Here is a 17,241-nt window from a genome sequence, read left to right on the forward strand (position 1 = left end):
AAGGAAGGTCCACTCTGCAAGGAACTTTGAAAACCTTTCCCCATGTATCTCCTTCCTAGCTTGGGTACCCCCAGGCTGATCACTAGAAGAGGTATCACTTTTCAGCTGCCAAACCTAGAAGGATGGGGGCGCTGTCTGGTGACTTTGCTTGCTTCCTTCAAGGCGGCGACCACCTCCAGGGATTCGCTCTTCGGTAGAGCCGCTTCAACTCGGGTCCCAAGACCTCTGCATAGGGATGCCAGGACACTGAACCTCCCGGTCAAGGCTCTGGGGACAGTCACCCGGGAGTGCCGGGTCACGCCAAGGTGCTCTCCGCGGGTAGTCAGAAAGCGCTCCGGGCCCAGATTTTTGGGCCGGGCTTCTTCCCTGCATCTTGGGTTCTGGGGCCCGAGTCCCCCACCCTTCGCCCCAGCCCTGCCTCCCCCTTCATCCCACACCTCAGCAGCATCCTCTCCCGGAAACAAGCCTGCTGAGCAAAGGCGGAGGCAAACCTTGGGCCTTCCGCTCTGATTGGTCTCCCCCCGCCGCGCGGGGCGAGGCGGCGATTGGCTGCCGGGCGTTGTCAGTCGCCGAGGCCAGAGCCGTCGCCGGGGAAGCGCAACCCGGCTCCGGTGCTCCGGCTGCCGCCGCTGCTGCTCCGCTGGTGCAGCTGAGCGAGCCCGCGCCGGCGCCACCGCCGCCTCCGCCGCCGTCCACCGCGCGCTGCCAGCACCGCGGGGCTTGCAGGAGGCCGCCGGGAGGGGCGGGCGCGCGAGCGGAGCACGAGGAGGCGGAGGCGGGGGAGAAGTGATGCTGGCGCCAGGGATCCGGGCAGCGGCAGCGGAGAATAAGCATCTTCGGGACCCCGGCTGCAGCGTCCCCGTGGCCCGCGGGCCAGCCGAACGGCCAGAGACGGCGCGTCCCGCGGGTAAGGTGCGGCTCTCTAGACCGCTTTGTGATCTTGGGATGCTTACAAGATCCTAGTGGCCGGAGCATCCGGACAAGGATGTTTGGGACCTAGACAGCGAGTTCTGCTGCCTGGTCAGGCTGATGCTCGCGCTGGTGCGGCTTAAGCTCCTGCCTTCTCGCTTAGGCAGTGACAGACTTTGACAACGCGTGGATGGCATTGTGTGTGAGAGAGTGTGGGTATATGTGTGCGCGCGCACAGGCACGAGGTTTGGGGCACTTTGAAAGGAGAGGAGTAGGTCCCCTTTATGTGAACTGATGTCCTTCAAGGATCCCGGCTGGGATGGAATGGACAGGATGTCTTGAGCGCTCCGGGAGGGAGAACCCGGTGCATTGGAAAGTCTCCTCTGGCACAGAAGGAGCCGGGCAAATTGAACTTTATTGCCTTAATGAAAAGGAGCCCTCGGGTCTAGCGCGCTAGGGGAGAAGCGCATTCACCGAGGCTCCCCAAAGTCTCACTTTACGCCAGGGACTTTGCATCTGAAAGTAGTGGTTGATCTGCCTTGCTGAAGCAAAGACAAGTGGATAAGGGGCGAGGACCAGAGGCTAGGCTTGGGGACTGTCCACTTTTAGGTGGCAGAAACCCCGCGTGGGAGGCTCAGTTCACTTTTCGGAAGCGCAGATTTGGGGTGAAGAGGATTACGCTCCAAAGGATTGGCGCCTTTGGACTCAGGTGGTCGCAACCGGACAACCGGGCAGAGATGGAGTAAAGCTAGTGTGGACATTGAAAGAATGTTCTGGAGGAGGCATTTGACAGGTGTGTCAATGTGTTTGGGACTGGTGTGTCCTGGGACAGATACTGGGAAAGTGGCTGTGCAGTCAGAAACTTCAAGCCTTCTGGGGGTTGGGGCCACCAGACTTGGAACACGTTAACTTAAAAGTAACCAGGTTTTTATACCCGGCTTCTTTCAGGGCGTATGCTGAATCCCCCCCCCCCCCCGCTCCTCACATGTTCTCATATTGTAAAGCCATTGCGAGTTCCACATACGCTGCAACCCTTTCCGCAGAAGACGAATTTTATGTTCTGCTATTTCTGGGTAGTGCTCTCAGGCTGAGTCCGGATCTCACTGCTCAGAGCAGTGATTCCCCATCCCTGTTTAGGATGCACAAACTTAATGTTAGAGACTTTTCTTTGGGATCTACTGTCTCCGTAGGGATCTCCTTTGGAAACTTCTTGAAACATTTCAGCACCAAGGCACTCCCCTCTCCCTGGCTCAGACAGAGAAAAGCTCTGTTTGTGACAGGAGATGGGTTGCAGGAAGCTGTAGAGATGAGGAGGGCAGCTCCCCTGACTGGCAGGGTTGGAAAAACTAAAACTGGTTCAATACAGGGAACTAACTGGATCTTGAACTGCCTATACCACTTTTCCTGTTCGAAGCTGGGTTATCCTTTAAAATGAAGAAATCTGTTGTCCGACTACTGGACAAATTTCATAGAGCAAAACAAAAAAAAAAAAAAATGCCAGACTCAGAAACAGCTTTTCTTGGGCTCCTTTCTGGTTTGCTTGGACAGTGAAAACGAAAGTATGGTACCCCATAGGAATAATGTGGGCAGCAAAGAGGGAGCTGTTCACCCACCACCCCCACCCCACCCCTGTCTGTGTAGTTTGCAAAGACTCTTACTTCTCAGTTTATTAACTACGTTATTCTAGAAAGAGAGGAGCAACTTACAATAAAGTAGCAGAGATGTTAGTTTTGTGTCTGAGGCTTGTTGCTTTATTAGAAATTGCTACTGAATATTTGTTTTTAATATCCATGGCTTCTGACTCCAAAGCTTTTTTGCTGATATATTTAAGGTATATGATGTTAGATTTGTAGTCAAGGTTCACCTGCCTCCGGGTGATTTTTTTTTAAATTATAACAACTTTTAAGTTATTGTACCATTCAGGACTTTATGGATGTTATAAATATGCTAAAGGGTTGATTATAGTTTGTGGGATTTATTTGCTCAAATCTGTGGGCTGACAAACATATGTCTGTGTCCACGATGGCTTAGTATGAAGGCATTAAGTTTAAAATGTGTAAATTTGTTCATGTTTAGAATGGGTAAATAATTCCAAAGAAACTTAAATCCACAGGAATTAAATAATAGCATCCAATATTAAAACTGTAACTTCTTGGGAGAATTTTAGCATTTGGCTAATGAAGTGCTTTTCATGTAACTTCTAAGTAGATTGCATTATATATTAGGGTAAGTTACAAGTCTTAGGATAGAAAAATGTACTTATTTTATGGTGGCCTTTTAAAAGCGGGATTTCTAATTTGAAAAAAAATTCCGTTTGGAGAATTAAATTGTTATGAACAATGAGAGTAAATACATTAAGGCTCAGAGAGTGATGTACATGGCCATAAATTAGGATAAAAGAAGTATGTTTATATGCAAGCACAGTGACACTGGCCATAAGGGTAGGGAGCAGGAGGCGGATTTGTTGGTGGCAATAGGTGGAGTAGCCACTAGTTTCTATAAGCAATTCAAGTTCTAACACGTCTTCAGATTCACTTTAGTTATGGTGGGCTTTGTTTCAAGGTAACCCATGAGCTTAAACTGCCTTTGATTCTAGGCAAATTTTACTAACTCAACAAAAGGTCAGGTTGTCAAATCCCCAAGCCACTAAATTCTCTCTTTGACATCTATCAGATTTTAATTTTAGTGTTTACTGATTAATTCTTATAAAAAGGTCATGCTTTGTATGACAAACAATGCAATAGGTCCAATTACCTTATGGAACAGAACAAGTATGTCAAATAATCAAAATAAGAATGTATTCATAAAATGTGATAAAATGATTTATCATGTAGAAAATTTGGGGTTTTTTTCTTCTTCTTGATGAAGTCATTCTTTTTTCTGAAACTAAGAATTTTAGGAGAGTTGCAAATCTCAACCAATAGTAAATCAGGAAGTTATTTTTTAACCTATCCTTGTTTGACCATCCTTATCTCTCTCCATGTGTACATGCTCATGTGTGCTATACACACACACATACAGGCACGCATACACACATGCACACACAGAGCTAGGAGAAATAAGATTGCTATGCATTTGAAACAAATTTAGAAGTCCATTCTGCATGATAAATACTACTCATTTGGCCATATTGTCAACCCTTTTAGTAATCTGTTATTGACTATGATGCTGGCTTAGTGAAGTAAATTTTAGCAAACTGTACTCTGTTCCCATTGTGTGGGTGAATGTTGTCGCAGGTGTTAGCTCATTATCACGGAATAAAGACAGAGACAACCGCCATTCTGTTCTATACAGATAAATAGATCAAAATGAAAAACAATAAAATGTAGTATATTAATCTACCAACATGTATTTTCTACACCGTTACTCAGTTTTTCCATTTTCCAGTTATCTGTTTAGTTGTCAAAGCACACTGACTCATGTATCCTCCTCAAGAACTTGAATTAGTGTTGGAGCTGTCAGTCAGTCATAAACATAACCCAGGCTTGCTGGTCTTGCAGCTCTGTATGAGGGCCCCAAGAACATGCAATAGACACGAGTGTTCAGGTAAAGAATGGAGACACCCAGACAATTAATTAATGGAAGGACACGATAACTATCCCTTTAAATGTTTAATTCATTCAGACATGGTGGCCCACACTCGTAATCCTAGTCTTCCTTCAGGAAGCTGAGGCAGGAGGATTGTGAATCCTTAGCTCAAAAGAATTGTGAATCAACCCAAAATAGGTTTCACGGGAATTAATGTGCGAAACATTTGACTGTTAGAATAATCAGTTTAGATCAATAATAGCTTTTAAAAGGCATTTACAACTATCCAAATTCAACTTACGTATAAAACGTCATCCAGGGGAATTGAGTGATTTGGTAGTAGCTAAGGATGGATTCAAAGGCATAATTTTAATGAAGACTTTCTACTTCAATGTTGATTGTGTCAAATCCAAGACATTTTTAAACACCAGTCACAAGTCCTGGATTTGCCGGGGGGGGGGGCGGGGGGAGGGGTGTGCGTGAATCAATGTTGCCATTGAAATTATCATCAGGAAAAGACTTACAAGTCTGATTTTCTGGTAATAAATGCCAAAACAATTGGAAAGGTTCCAGGAAAGTCTATCTTTAATTGGTTAAAATTTAAGTTGGTCATCTAGCCAGTTCAATTACACATGAAATTTGGCAAAATTGTTCCTTTGTTTCATTTCTGTGTGTGCATGTGTGTGTGTGCATTTATGTAATGACTATTCCAATTTGATTTCTGTGCTCCCTTCCGTCCCATAGTTTTTGAATGTTTAGCTTATGTCTAAAAGAATCATTATCACTTGCCCCATAGGAACAGCGGACCCTGCTTAATTTGAGAAAACCAGTTTGTAAATAATATCTTCATCTTAGAACACAGCGACGCATATGCTCTCAAGAAGTTGCGCTCCATACAAAGACTGCCCTATGTCCACAGCCATAGCATGGTGGGAAATTAGTATGGGACGTGTAATGCTAACAGTTGTTTCTCAATGTGTTTTCATCCAGGAAAACAGTCTGAATTGTAGTGATCTAGCCTAGGTTTACGAGATATGGAAAGCCCCCTGATATTACCATTAATATTTCATGCTCTAGAGCCAAGAATATGTAAGGACCGCTCACTGAGCCTCCCTCTTTTAATGCCGTCACCTGCCCTTTCTTTCCCAAATGCAAACTTTAGAAAACCAATGAAAAGAAAGTTAGTACACGTTTATATATAGCACACCCAAGCTCATGGTGAAGCCGTTTGATAGGAGCTAAGCAGTCATCAACTGTTTTAAAGTGGGAAAGTCACAGAGTCTTCTCTGTGAATGCAGGAGGATTTTACTTAAGGTCAGTGAAAGTGAAGCTAGGTTTAGGGGATCCAGTTTGAAACAATTTATCAGCAGATACATTTACTCTGAAGGTTAACGTTTTGTAAAATAGCCAGGGAAAGAGATAATGACAGCATCTACTCATTTACACACAGAGCATCTTAAAATATCTTAACAAAAACATAATATTACATTCATTAATGCTATGGTAGAAAAAATGTGAGATAAACTGTGGTGCACTTAGAGATGTCATGCAAGATTTATTGGGTTCTGCACAGTTTGCAATGGAAGTTTGTATTTATAGCAGTTCTTGTATCTATAGAATATAGATATATATGAACGCTAATGCGTAGACTCATAGTATCTGCTTTACCTGCTACATTCTCTAAACTAACATTGTTTCCTTTCCGAGGTCTCTGAAATTCAGTGACTGGTAGATGAATTGCAGGGACCCTGAGAAATCCTCAAATTGTTGACAAGCATTTATGTTTTAGAGTAAGGACGTGTCATGGCAGATGAAAGTTTAAAAGCCACTAATCTGTTAATTGTATAAAATGGGAACATTCATAGAAATTCACTACACATACCACAAAACAAAAATTCCTAGCAGAAAGGGATAACATGGACGAGTGATGAAAGGATTTTAAAGAATTAGCGTCGGCCTCTTCATCATAAAATACCCTGCACAGAGAAACAAAGAGTAAAACTATTGTCATAAAAGACTGATTTCTAGCTGAAGAGATGGTTTATACATGATATATGCTGTACTTGATACTGAATTCTCCTTAGCTTACGCTTTGATGAGCAGTGTTTCCCTGACATGTATAAATGACACAGAAGTTGACCCAATTCTCCATGAACCTAGACTTGAAGGCAACGTTCCCTCTGTTCTTGCACTCAGTAAGGACAAATAGCAGAGGCAGAGTTTCTTACTATGCAATCATTTGTAAGTTTCAGTAGTGTTAGACAGGAAGGAACTTGCTAAACATATACAGGTGTGCCATGGGCTCATGAATACTGTGTGTGGACTATAGTGAGGTTGTTCTTTTCTCAATAGTCAGCGAGTAAACACGCAGTCTGGACTGTTGATACCTAACTTATAAGTATGTTAATATGTGAATATATACATGTCGACTCCTCTAGGTGAATACAGCTGCCTGATTACAAAGGAGACAGCAGCTAAAGAACACATGCATCTTTAAAACTATGCTAATAACTACTTCACTCCCAAGCCCTCTATTTCTACTTCCCAGAGATTATTCTCTTCCCCCTACTGAGTAGGACTGTAGCATTCACACTTTGGTGTGATCTTCTTTCTTTTTGAGGTTCATATGGTCTGTGAGTTGTGTTGTGTGTATTCTGAGCTTTTTGGCTAATACCCACTTAACAGTGAGTGCATACCGTGAGTGTAAATTTTGGGTCTGGGTTACCTCACTCAGGATGATATGATTTTCTAGTTTCATCCATTTGCCTATGAATTTCATAAAGTCATTGTTTTTAATAGCTGAATAGTACTCCATTGTGTAGATGTACCACATTTTCTGTATCCATTTCTCTGTTGAAGGGCATCTGGGTTGTTTCCAGCTTCTGACTATTATAAATAAGGCTGCTATGAACATAGTGGAGCACGTGTCCTTGTTATATGTTGGAGCATCGTAACTATTTTGACCTAATTTCCTAATGATAATCTTTTAGTTTCTAAACTTGCTAAGTAAAGCACAAAATAGGCCAATCCTGAAATTACATGTTGAGCTAAAAATAGTTATTTTTACCTTTGATGCCCTTCTTCCTTCAGATGACCTCTCCTCTTCCTTTGCCCTCTTCTCCTCTCCCCTGTATACATACAGACAGACATACAGAAGTATACAGATGAATGTTTCAGCTCTTATATGTTAAATGTTACAGTTATTCAACACTCTGAAACTTTCTTCTTTGTATGTCCTATGAAGCCAATATCAGAGGACATTAAAACTGAAAACTTTACTAGAGGATATTTGCAGTAAACATAAGTAAACGTGTAGGCACCTGTGTGCACATATGCTCAGTGAAATGACATAGAGACATCATCCCATTAATTACAAAGAGGGCATTGTGAACTTTACAGAGATTGTGAGATTCGTCAAAGACTGAAGATGTAGTTTAGTGGTAGAGCACTTGCTGCTTAGCGTGTTAATTGCATAAATCCCAAGTACAACAACATTTTATTTATCTAGAGTATCATGTGGGTTTTATTTGCAAGTTCAAATACAGATCACAATGAGAAGTTAACCTGCCAAATCATTAATGATAGCACAAATTACAATAATTTCTCTACCCATTCCCAGACATTATTAATGGGCAAACACTCATGGAGAAAAGAATAAAGACCACAGACAAAAACTTGAGAACAAAACACTCCATTTCATAATAGCTAGAAATAATATCAAACCTTTGTCAAACTAAGAAAATGGAATTAATATCCAGTTACAGGAAATGGGGTGATTACTTGAGATGATATGTGACCAAACTGCATTCTAAATTAAGCAGCACATAAAGAGAATAGTTAGCATAAGATCTTCTGAAACTAGGTGACACTGCAGACCTATTATCCATAAACATATGGAGAGAATATGAAGTCTCAACCTTAAACAAGTTAATATTTCCCTATATAAATGCCTTAAAGATAATTGCACATAAATTAAATAGGACATATTACTATGCACAAATTACTAATGATGACTTAATTAATATGCACAAATTACTAATGATGACTTAACATCCAGCCTTACAGGAGCTTTTTTGTGTGTGTGTGTGTTTTCTGTGAATGGAGGGCTTTTCAATTGTATAATTTTTAATTCCTGTTTATCCCCTTCCAGTGGTCTGCAAGTTTTTTAAAGAGTGTGTGAGACTCATGGTCACTATTTACTTTGGGAACATTGAGAGTAATTAGGCACAGTGAGAGTCGTTATCCTCCGGAGACTTTAAAATACCACAATAGCAAGGGGAGTGGTCAGAAAATGCTTTCATAATTTGCAAACAAAACTCCCGATCTCCATTTATGTCCTGTTGGTAAAAGCATAGGTAAATTTCTGATGAGACACTTCTAAAATGAGTGTTGCATCTTTTTTAAAGAGTGATCAAAAGGACAAGGGAGAGGCAGAGTGCGGAGACTCTTGGACTTCCGATATGGCTGTTTGTGCACTGATGTTTATGCATTTCCTTAGATTTCAACAGAAATCACACACGTCAAGGAATAAGAAGCACAAAAAGGGGGTGAAATTTGTAGCTTACAGAATCAAAAGCAACAGAGAGGAACAGAATGGTTACAGAGATCTTAGGAGAAACCCGATCAGGTTTTTTCTGGGTCCTGTCACCAAGGATAGGAGTCAGCATCAAGTCTTTTCAGTCTTCCTTTGCCTCCAACCAACATTACTAGAACGGGGAATGACCCTGGACCAGGTCAGGGTGCATTCTGATGTTGGATGTCTTGGTCAGCTGGCATCTTGAGTTTTAGCCCTCGATAACCATATTTTAAGGGAAACCAGAAAATGGTTAGAAACAAGAATGGAAAGTACATACTGGACATGTCAAAACTCCAAACATTCACTGTGTATGTGAAGAGCCTTAAAAACTCGCTTTGGGGCTGGAGAGATGGCTCAGAGGTTAAGAGCACCGACTGTTCTTCCAGAGGTCTCCGAGTTTAATTCCCAGCAACCACATGGTGGCTCACAACCATCTGTAATGAGATCTGATGCCCTCTTCTGGTGTGTCTGAAGACAGGGACAGTGTACTCAAATACATAAAATAAATAAATTTTTTAAAAAAAACCTCTCGCTTCGTTTCAGTAACAGAGCTTTATTGATATGCACTGTATTCGAATTAATTTGAGATGAACACAGTTTCATTGAAGTATCCTTTGAGAAATGCGGACATAGAAATAATTTGTTTATTCAATCAAGGTGTGGGGATGAGTAAAGTGTGTGTCGTACAATTATGCCTTAGTTTTAACTTGTGTTATTAAAACTTGCATTATTTTGAAAGATTAGCAATTACATCAGGCTTCACTTATGAAAAAAATATGCAAAATTTATTATGAAGTATTTAACATTATGTATGTATATATGCAAGCTTAGATTAAATACGAGCATTTATTAGTTTGAAGAGTATAATTGTGGATATTGTACTTTTAAGTATAAGACATGGGGGCCCCACCCACTCAGTGGAGAAGGGGAGGAGGCAGGAAGGATTGTGGGAAGAGGTGACTGGGAGGAGGGCAGTGAATGGAATGTAAAGTGAATTAAGTAAAATATAAAATTGAATTAAAGAAGAAAAGACTTTCTTAGGAATTGGCACTAGGTTATAACTGACTGTTTCATTCCTATTGATAATAAATTATGAATCCTAAAGAAAAGCAAATGATAGCTGGGGATATTGGTCAGCGGTAAAGCACTTACTTAGAAGGTTCCGCGTCTGAGGGAAAGATGAGAGTCATCCTGACTTAAGGGTAGAGCAAATTCGCCTTTCTTCAGCCTTTATGTTCTCTTACAGCCCTCAAAAGAGTGGGTGACGCCTCCTCTTACTGATGAGGTTTTCACTTCTCGCTCTTAACCACGTTCTTATCCCTTCCACCTTCCAAAATGCCAGGAAATAATACTTGTCCCAGCCACTGTGGCTTCTACAACCCAAGTCAAACGTTGACTTGTAAGTCAAGCATGGTACTTCTTCAGAGATTGCCAATGCTTATACAAAACCTAACTTTCAAAACCTGTCCTCTGTTTTTCTCTGCTTGCTTCTTGTTTTTCTAAGCCCAACATTTGAGCAGACTGACAAACTTTGTACATACTGAGCCGCCTTTAAACTCTGTGATGTTAAAAATTTGCTGAAAGTCCTGTAGCATGTCTAGTATGAGAAAGTCCCTTTGTGATGATTCTGATTGGATTGTATTATATTTGATCCTCCAGCCAGCATAACCGAGGCCTAGGGAGATAGAAGAGGGGATGGGAGGTATAAAGTGAGTTGGTGGTTTGAAGTGTGGTTTCGTGTCGACTTGGTAGGTGAGCAGACGTATCCGTCCTAGTACTCGGTTATGTGCCTTCTATTTCGGTTGAGTACGTAGTTAATGCTGCCGACTGTACTGGATCAGAGACCTAGCATCTCCTCCGTACATTTCTCTGTCCACACTTGCACTTATCATCAGCACGTTGTATGTACAAGCAAATGATTGTTGACTGATCTCCCTTGGTGATCTGCGAAGTCCTCTATGACCACAGGAGAGCAATAGAATATTGAAGTTTTGTCAAATTTCCTAAATTTGGATGCTCTCCTTTCTCATCTTGTAATTAACTAGACTCAATAAATTATATGAACAATGTGATGACTGTTCACCTGCTAAATGACAATATTAAAAATAATCATGTCCCAAGTTGGCAGGGATGAGTGGATGTGGTACTTTCAGAGAGTCCATTGCAATTAAAACTGGCACAGCCCTTTTGGAAAGCAATTTGGCATTATATGGGAGAAAACCCATGAAATATTCACACTGTCTAATCTATTAATATTCATTCTGGGATTCTGTCCTAAGGAAATAGAGCAAAGTATGAAAATGGTCGTATATTTGGTGACATTAGTAGACTCGTTCGTTATGACAAAAAGAAACAGGTAATCGGGTATCCGAAACAGGCACACGACCATGACCGGCAAACATGGGGATTATGCTAAGGCGAAACGTAATATGCTGTTTCTTGAGGAAGAAGTCCGTTACACAATGATATGCAAATACAGCCAAAGCTGGTCAAGCATAAGTGGTAAGGTGAGTTTTGAATGTGTTGTAAAATGTACAAAATTCTCTTTTTCTTTCTACCTGTTTGCCTCTGATTTTAAGAATGTGTTATTGACTTTTGAATTTAAAATTTGGCCTTTTTAATAAAAAAAACAGAAATATAATTTTTTTGTTCTTTGGTATTCTTATGCTGATGGTTCGTCATTGCTTGGAGCAGTTGTAGTCTCTTTGACACTCCAAGGTGGTCAGGATGATTTTGAAACCCCCCTCCCCCTTTTGTTAAAGGAGAGGTATTCCTGTGTTTGTAATCTGCCCCCAGAAGCCAAGCCAGCCTAAGTCTAACCACCACTCTCTCCTTCAGCTCCTTGCTTTATCTGCTGTTTTTCTGCCCTTAGGAGAGCAAGTTCAAATACTTTCGATGGCCCTGAACTGGCTACCTGCCCACTTTTCCAATTAACCTTCCGACTTGCTCCCTTCCACACACACTCTAAACTCTCCTTAATGGGGATTTTCTTTTTAACTTCCACACTAGGTGTAATGTTCTATTCTTAACCTTTAAAAAAGATTTTTTTTAAAAAATTACTCTTTAAATAAAATTAAAATATGAACAATTATGTACTCGATTCCAAAAGAGTTCACTCCCTTAAACTAACTCTTAATCCTTTATTGCATATATTTCAGTAATTAGACAGGGAAATTTGAAAAGATGATAAAAATATCGTATGTATTAGGTGATCTTGCCTCTGGCAGTGAAATATTTAGAACAGGAAAGTAATTAAAATGTAGTAATAGAACAGCCATTTTACGTGAGTTAATTTATTACCTTCACGAAAAACAGGCAGGAAGCACAGAAAGCGCGTACCTTCAGCCCTAAATGTGTGGAGAAAACGCAGTCACGCTGGCGCTTTATGGAGTCTTCTTCATATTGCAGTCTAGCTTGTTCTTTTCCTCGCTGATTATCAGACCCTCTTTAAAGGAGTAAGTTTGCGGTTCGCTTCCAAGCGGCTACAGTGAGTACAGGCGTGCTGTGCTGTGTCGGAAGCACGAGGCTGTACATTTGCAGGCACCTATGTCTCTTGTCAAATAAGCTTTATTCTTAATTTCTCCATCTTAAAGATGCTATTTTCTGAGACAGGCGTGGCGGGGAGGAGGAGAGATCGGGGACGCGTGGCGGAGAATGATGTGCAGCTGGGGAGCTGGGTACCACTTCACTCCATCGTTTTGAAACCAGGGCCGCGCCAAGAGCACGCTTGTCTAGAGCTTAAACTTCTTTCTCCCTGTACTACCCCGTTTAGGGGTGCCATTGATGGACCTGTCTCCTCCTCTTTCCTGTTTAAACTCACATTTCACTCTACAACCCCAGTTTCTCCAGTTTTCTCTGATAACGGGAAACAGTTGCCTTTTTGACAGCTTCCCAACTGAGGAAATGTTTTTGTTTATATTTTAGTATTCGGTTCACTATTACAAGTAGGAACAACACAACAAAAAAAAATTGAAAACGAAGTAAAATATCACTTTAGCAAATGGGTAAATTATTCTTGTCTCATTAAGCTTTTTATTGAGAATAATAAAAACTGGTAATTTTGGAATCATATTATGTTTTAGATACAGAATCGCTAATCAGTTTACAACCGTTATATTACTTAATCCTTAGCAAAACATAAGGAATGAAATGGCACTTATTATCTCCATTTATGTGGATATTGGAACCAGGGACAAGAGAGAAATTGTATGACATTTTTAGGGTGGAACCATGCAAATTTAACACCAGAGTCTTAAACAAAAGTCTACTTCTTTCTCTTACATGCTTTTGGGTAGAGTAGTTTGGTTTTCATTCCCCCCCCCCTCACTTTTAGGCAAACTCAGTGAAGGAAGCAAACTATCAACTCCAAACACAACTGCATGGTGGAATAGATACACACCAGAAAGCCGATGGACTTGGAGAAATCCACTGAGTTTTGAGGCAACCCCATAGTCCTCAGATGCTGCAAGACATTTCCCTCTGTGTGATTTATGTTTTCTATCATGTGCCTTCTGTCACACAGTACTATTTGGCTATTTCACACTGCAGTTTAAATTGTGACATACAAAGTAACTGGCCTTCTAAAAGAGGGCCATACAACTTTAGTATCCGAAATGCTTACTTATATTGTTGTCTATCTTATAAGAATTAAACAGTACATTGTGCTCATAGTAATTCCATAAATAGGTATAATTTGTTTAGTGCATTTCTTTTTTTCTTTTTTCTTTTTCTTTTTCTTTTTCTTCAAGATTTATTTATTTAATGTATGTGAGTACACTGTAGCTGTCTTCAGACAGAGCAGAAGAGGGCGCCAGAACCCATTACAGATGGTTGTGAGCCACCATGTGGTTGCTGGGAATTGAACTCAGGACCTCTGGAAGAACAGTCAGTGCTCTTAACCGCTGAGCCATCTCTCCAGCTCCCGTTTAGTGCCTTTCTATATACCAAGTACAGATTTGGAATATAGCAATGAGAAAATCAAAGCTTCGACACTCCTGGAAACCACATCTCAAAGAGGTGGTGGAGGGAGAGAGGGATGGAAGGAAGAAGGGAGGGGGAGGAAGGGAAGGTGGGAGAGAGGGAGGAGGGAAAAAGAACACAGATTGTACACTACTATACTTTTTTAAAACTTTAAAATTGTTTTTTAAGATTTTTATCGGCTATTTTATGTAGTTACATTTCAATATCTGTTCCTCTTCTCCCGTACTCCCTCTCCCAACTTCTACGAAGATACTCCCATTCCCAGTCACCCTCTTCCACCTCAACACCCTGGCATTCCCCTACACTGGGGAAATGAGCCTTCACAGGACCAAGGGCTTCCTCTACTATTGATGCCAGACAATGCCACCCTCTGCTATATATGTGGCTAGAGCCATGGGTCTCTCATGTGTACTCTTCGGTTGGTGGTTTAGTCCCTAGGAGCTCTGGAGGTGGGGAGTCTGGTTGGTTGATATTGTTGTTCTTCCTATGGGTTGCAAACCCCTTCGCTCCTTCAGTCCTTTCTTTAACTCCTCTATTGCCGTCTCTGTTATCAGTCTGATGGTTAACTGCGAGCATCCTCATCTGTATCAGTAAGGCTCTGGCAGAGCATCTCAGGAGACATCCATATCAGGCTCCTGTCAGCAAGCACTTCTTGGCATCAGCAATAGTGACTGGGTTTGGTGGCTGCATATGGGATGGATCCCCAGGTGGGGCAGTCTCTGGATGGCCTTTTCTTTTAGGAAGCGTGCATCCTATGTATAAAAGGAAGATAGCAGATGGGTAAAAGTGTTCCAGACTGTGGAAAGAGCCTTTAAATAGGGTAGCTTAGAATAGAAATCAAAAGATGTGGTATTTGATCAGAGGCCTGGGTCAGATGAAGGTCAGGTCATGTTATTGGGGGAGGAATTTGAAGAGTTTTAAAAGTCAGCCTGACATGCTACAAGTACCTTAATCTGCACCCGTGCCACTAAGGCAGGTGAGTGGGGAGTAGTAGGAGATGGGAACAGAGGGGTAAAACAAGCCCCGTGTGCCCACTGGATGATTCAGAAACGGTTTGCATATGACTGGGATTTGAATTGGAAGGAGCTGGCATGGTCTATTCCATATGGGAAATACAAGAAGCCCGGCGGGAGAGCTCTTAGGAGACAGTGCAGAGTCTTGGTAAAATACAAGGTAGTTGGGACTCCTGGACAAGAAGCATTTGAGTAGTGTCCCGCGTGTCTACAAAAATCTCACTTTTACTCAACCTCATAAAGCAAGGATGTGGCAGACACCAAGGTGATATCTGAAACAATTTCATGTGTTTATCAGGTACATATTTTTAATGACACTCCTTATCAGTAATTAAGACATTGAATAATTTTAATATTTAAAACTTAAAATATGCTAAAAGAATTCTTATTTTATATGACTTCTTTCCATATAGGGTATTTATTTTCTGACCTGAAAATATTCTGTAGTCATGTGAGGAATTTTTATTGTGAGGATACCCTTTTAATATTTTTAATTATTGCACAATACATATTGTAGAAAGAGATCTAATTCAGAATGACTCTAAAAAATTCGCTGCCTTGCTACGAAGCTAGGCAGTCTCTGAAATTATTTGAAGCCAGTCTGGATGAAAAACTTCAGAGAATGAGCCTGTCTGTCCATTCATCCATCTGTCTGTCTGTCTAGATCTAATGGTAAGAGGTGCTCCTTTCACTCTGAATAATTATATTCTGCCTATTTATGGTTGACTTAATCCATATTTCTTGATTATACATAAAATGGTATAAGTAGATGTGGAAAGCATGGGTGAGGCAGGTTAACAGCATTTAAATGCTAAGTCAAATAGGGTTACGTACAGTCTGCATTGTTCTCTTGCGGCCTCGCTGTAATTTTAAAATATTCTTTAAATGAGAAATAAAAATAACCATAGTAGGACTTAAAGTATCGAAATTATCATATATAAAGTATAACGCTACTACTGCAGAAATAAATAGCCACCTACTTTTAATCGAAATAAAAATAAAGCATGGAAGATTCACTTGAAGGCAAAAGAACATATTTGAAAAATAATCATGTCGAAATTAGGAGTGAAAAATTAAATCGCTGAAACGAAGAAGCGTCCTGAGTTTAATCTCAGGTTGGACAACAGAAGAGAGACCTGGTGGCTGAGAGTGGGGGCAGATGAAATGCGGATCATGACATAAAACAGGAAGAGGTGACAGGGGAGGGCTTTGTGGAGTTGATCTGCGGTGCAGGTCAGAGAAAAGAGCATGGGCAATCTTTGAAGGGAGAACGCCTGAAAATCTCCCAGAACCACTAAAAATTTGATGTAAAGATCTCAGATATCCTAGTTAGGAGATGGAGAATGTGACCCACACTTAGGGACATAAATAAAGAGGAAAGGGTACACATTACGTTCATTAGGTACTTCTAATTCTCTACCATGTATTTTTGAGATTGCAATAGAGCATTTCCCCCCTCCCTCCCACCCTCTAGGCCCTCTCATATACCGCTCCTTGCTCTCTCTCAAATGTGTGCCTTTTTTTCATTAGTTGTATGAGTAATCATACATGCATGTATGAGTAAAAAGTAGTTTTTAAGCCGATCATTTTTTAAATTTAAATTTTATTTTTTACTTATTGATTTTATGTCCCACTCACTGGTCTCTCCCAGTTACTCACTCCCACAATTCTTTCCCCATCCTCTCCTCCCCTTCTCTGAGAGGATGCCCTTCTGGGGATTGTCCAACTCTGACACTTCAATTCACTGAAAGGCTAGGCACTTCCTCTCCTGCTGAGGCCAGAGTAGGCAGCTCAGCTAGAAGACCATACCAAAGGTATAGGCAACAGCTTTTGGGATAACTCCTGCTCCAGTTGTTCAGGATCCACATGAAGACCAAGCTGCATATATGCTACATATGTGTGGGAAGGCCTAGGGTTAGCCCCTGTATGTTCTTTGGTTGGTGGTTCACACTCTGAGAGCCCCAAGGGTCCAGATTAGTTGACTTTGTTGGTGTCCCTATGGAGTTTTTATCCCCCTTGGGGCCCTAAATACTTCCTCATATTTTTCCATGAGTCCCCAAGCTCCATCCACAGTTTGGATCTGGATGTCTGCATCTGTCTGAGTCAGCTGCTAGGTGGAGTTTCTCAGAGGACTGCAAGTATAACAGAGTATCATTAATAGTGTCAGGGGTGGTGCTTGCCCATGAGATGGGTCTCAGTTGGGCCCCTTATTGATTGGCCATTTCTTCAGTCTCT

The 17,241-nt window shown here is 41.3% G+C and overlaps 1 protein-coding gene across 8 annotated transcripts in view; it reads left to right on the forward strand.

The window, feature by feature from the left end:
• Positions 1-602: 602 nt before the first annotated feature.
• B3galt1 (Beta-1,3-galactosyltransferase 1) overlaps positions 603-17,241 on the forward strand; it is a 573,038-nt gene continuing 556,399 nt past the window's right edge. For 4 of the 8 annotated variants that reach the window (XM_017591942.3, XM_039105589.2, XM_017591945.3 and 1 more), the window contains exon 1: positions 603-907. The gene's annotated coding sequence lies outside the window, so the exon portion shown is untranslated. The remainder of the gene's footprint in view (positions 908-17,241) is intronic. The other 4 variants (XM_063284269.1, XM_063284268.1, XM_063284266.1 and 1 more) reach the window with 1 other exon arrangement.

Source organism: Rattus norvegicus, chromosome 3 (assembly GCF_036323735.1).
Source record: "Rattus norvegicus strain BN/NHsdMcwi chromosome 3, GRCr8, whole genome shotgun sequence".
Taxonomy (NCBI): Eukaryota; Metazoa; Chordata; class Mammalia; order Rodentia; family Muridae; genus Rattus; species Rattus norvegicus.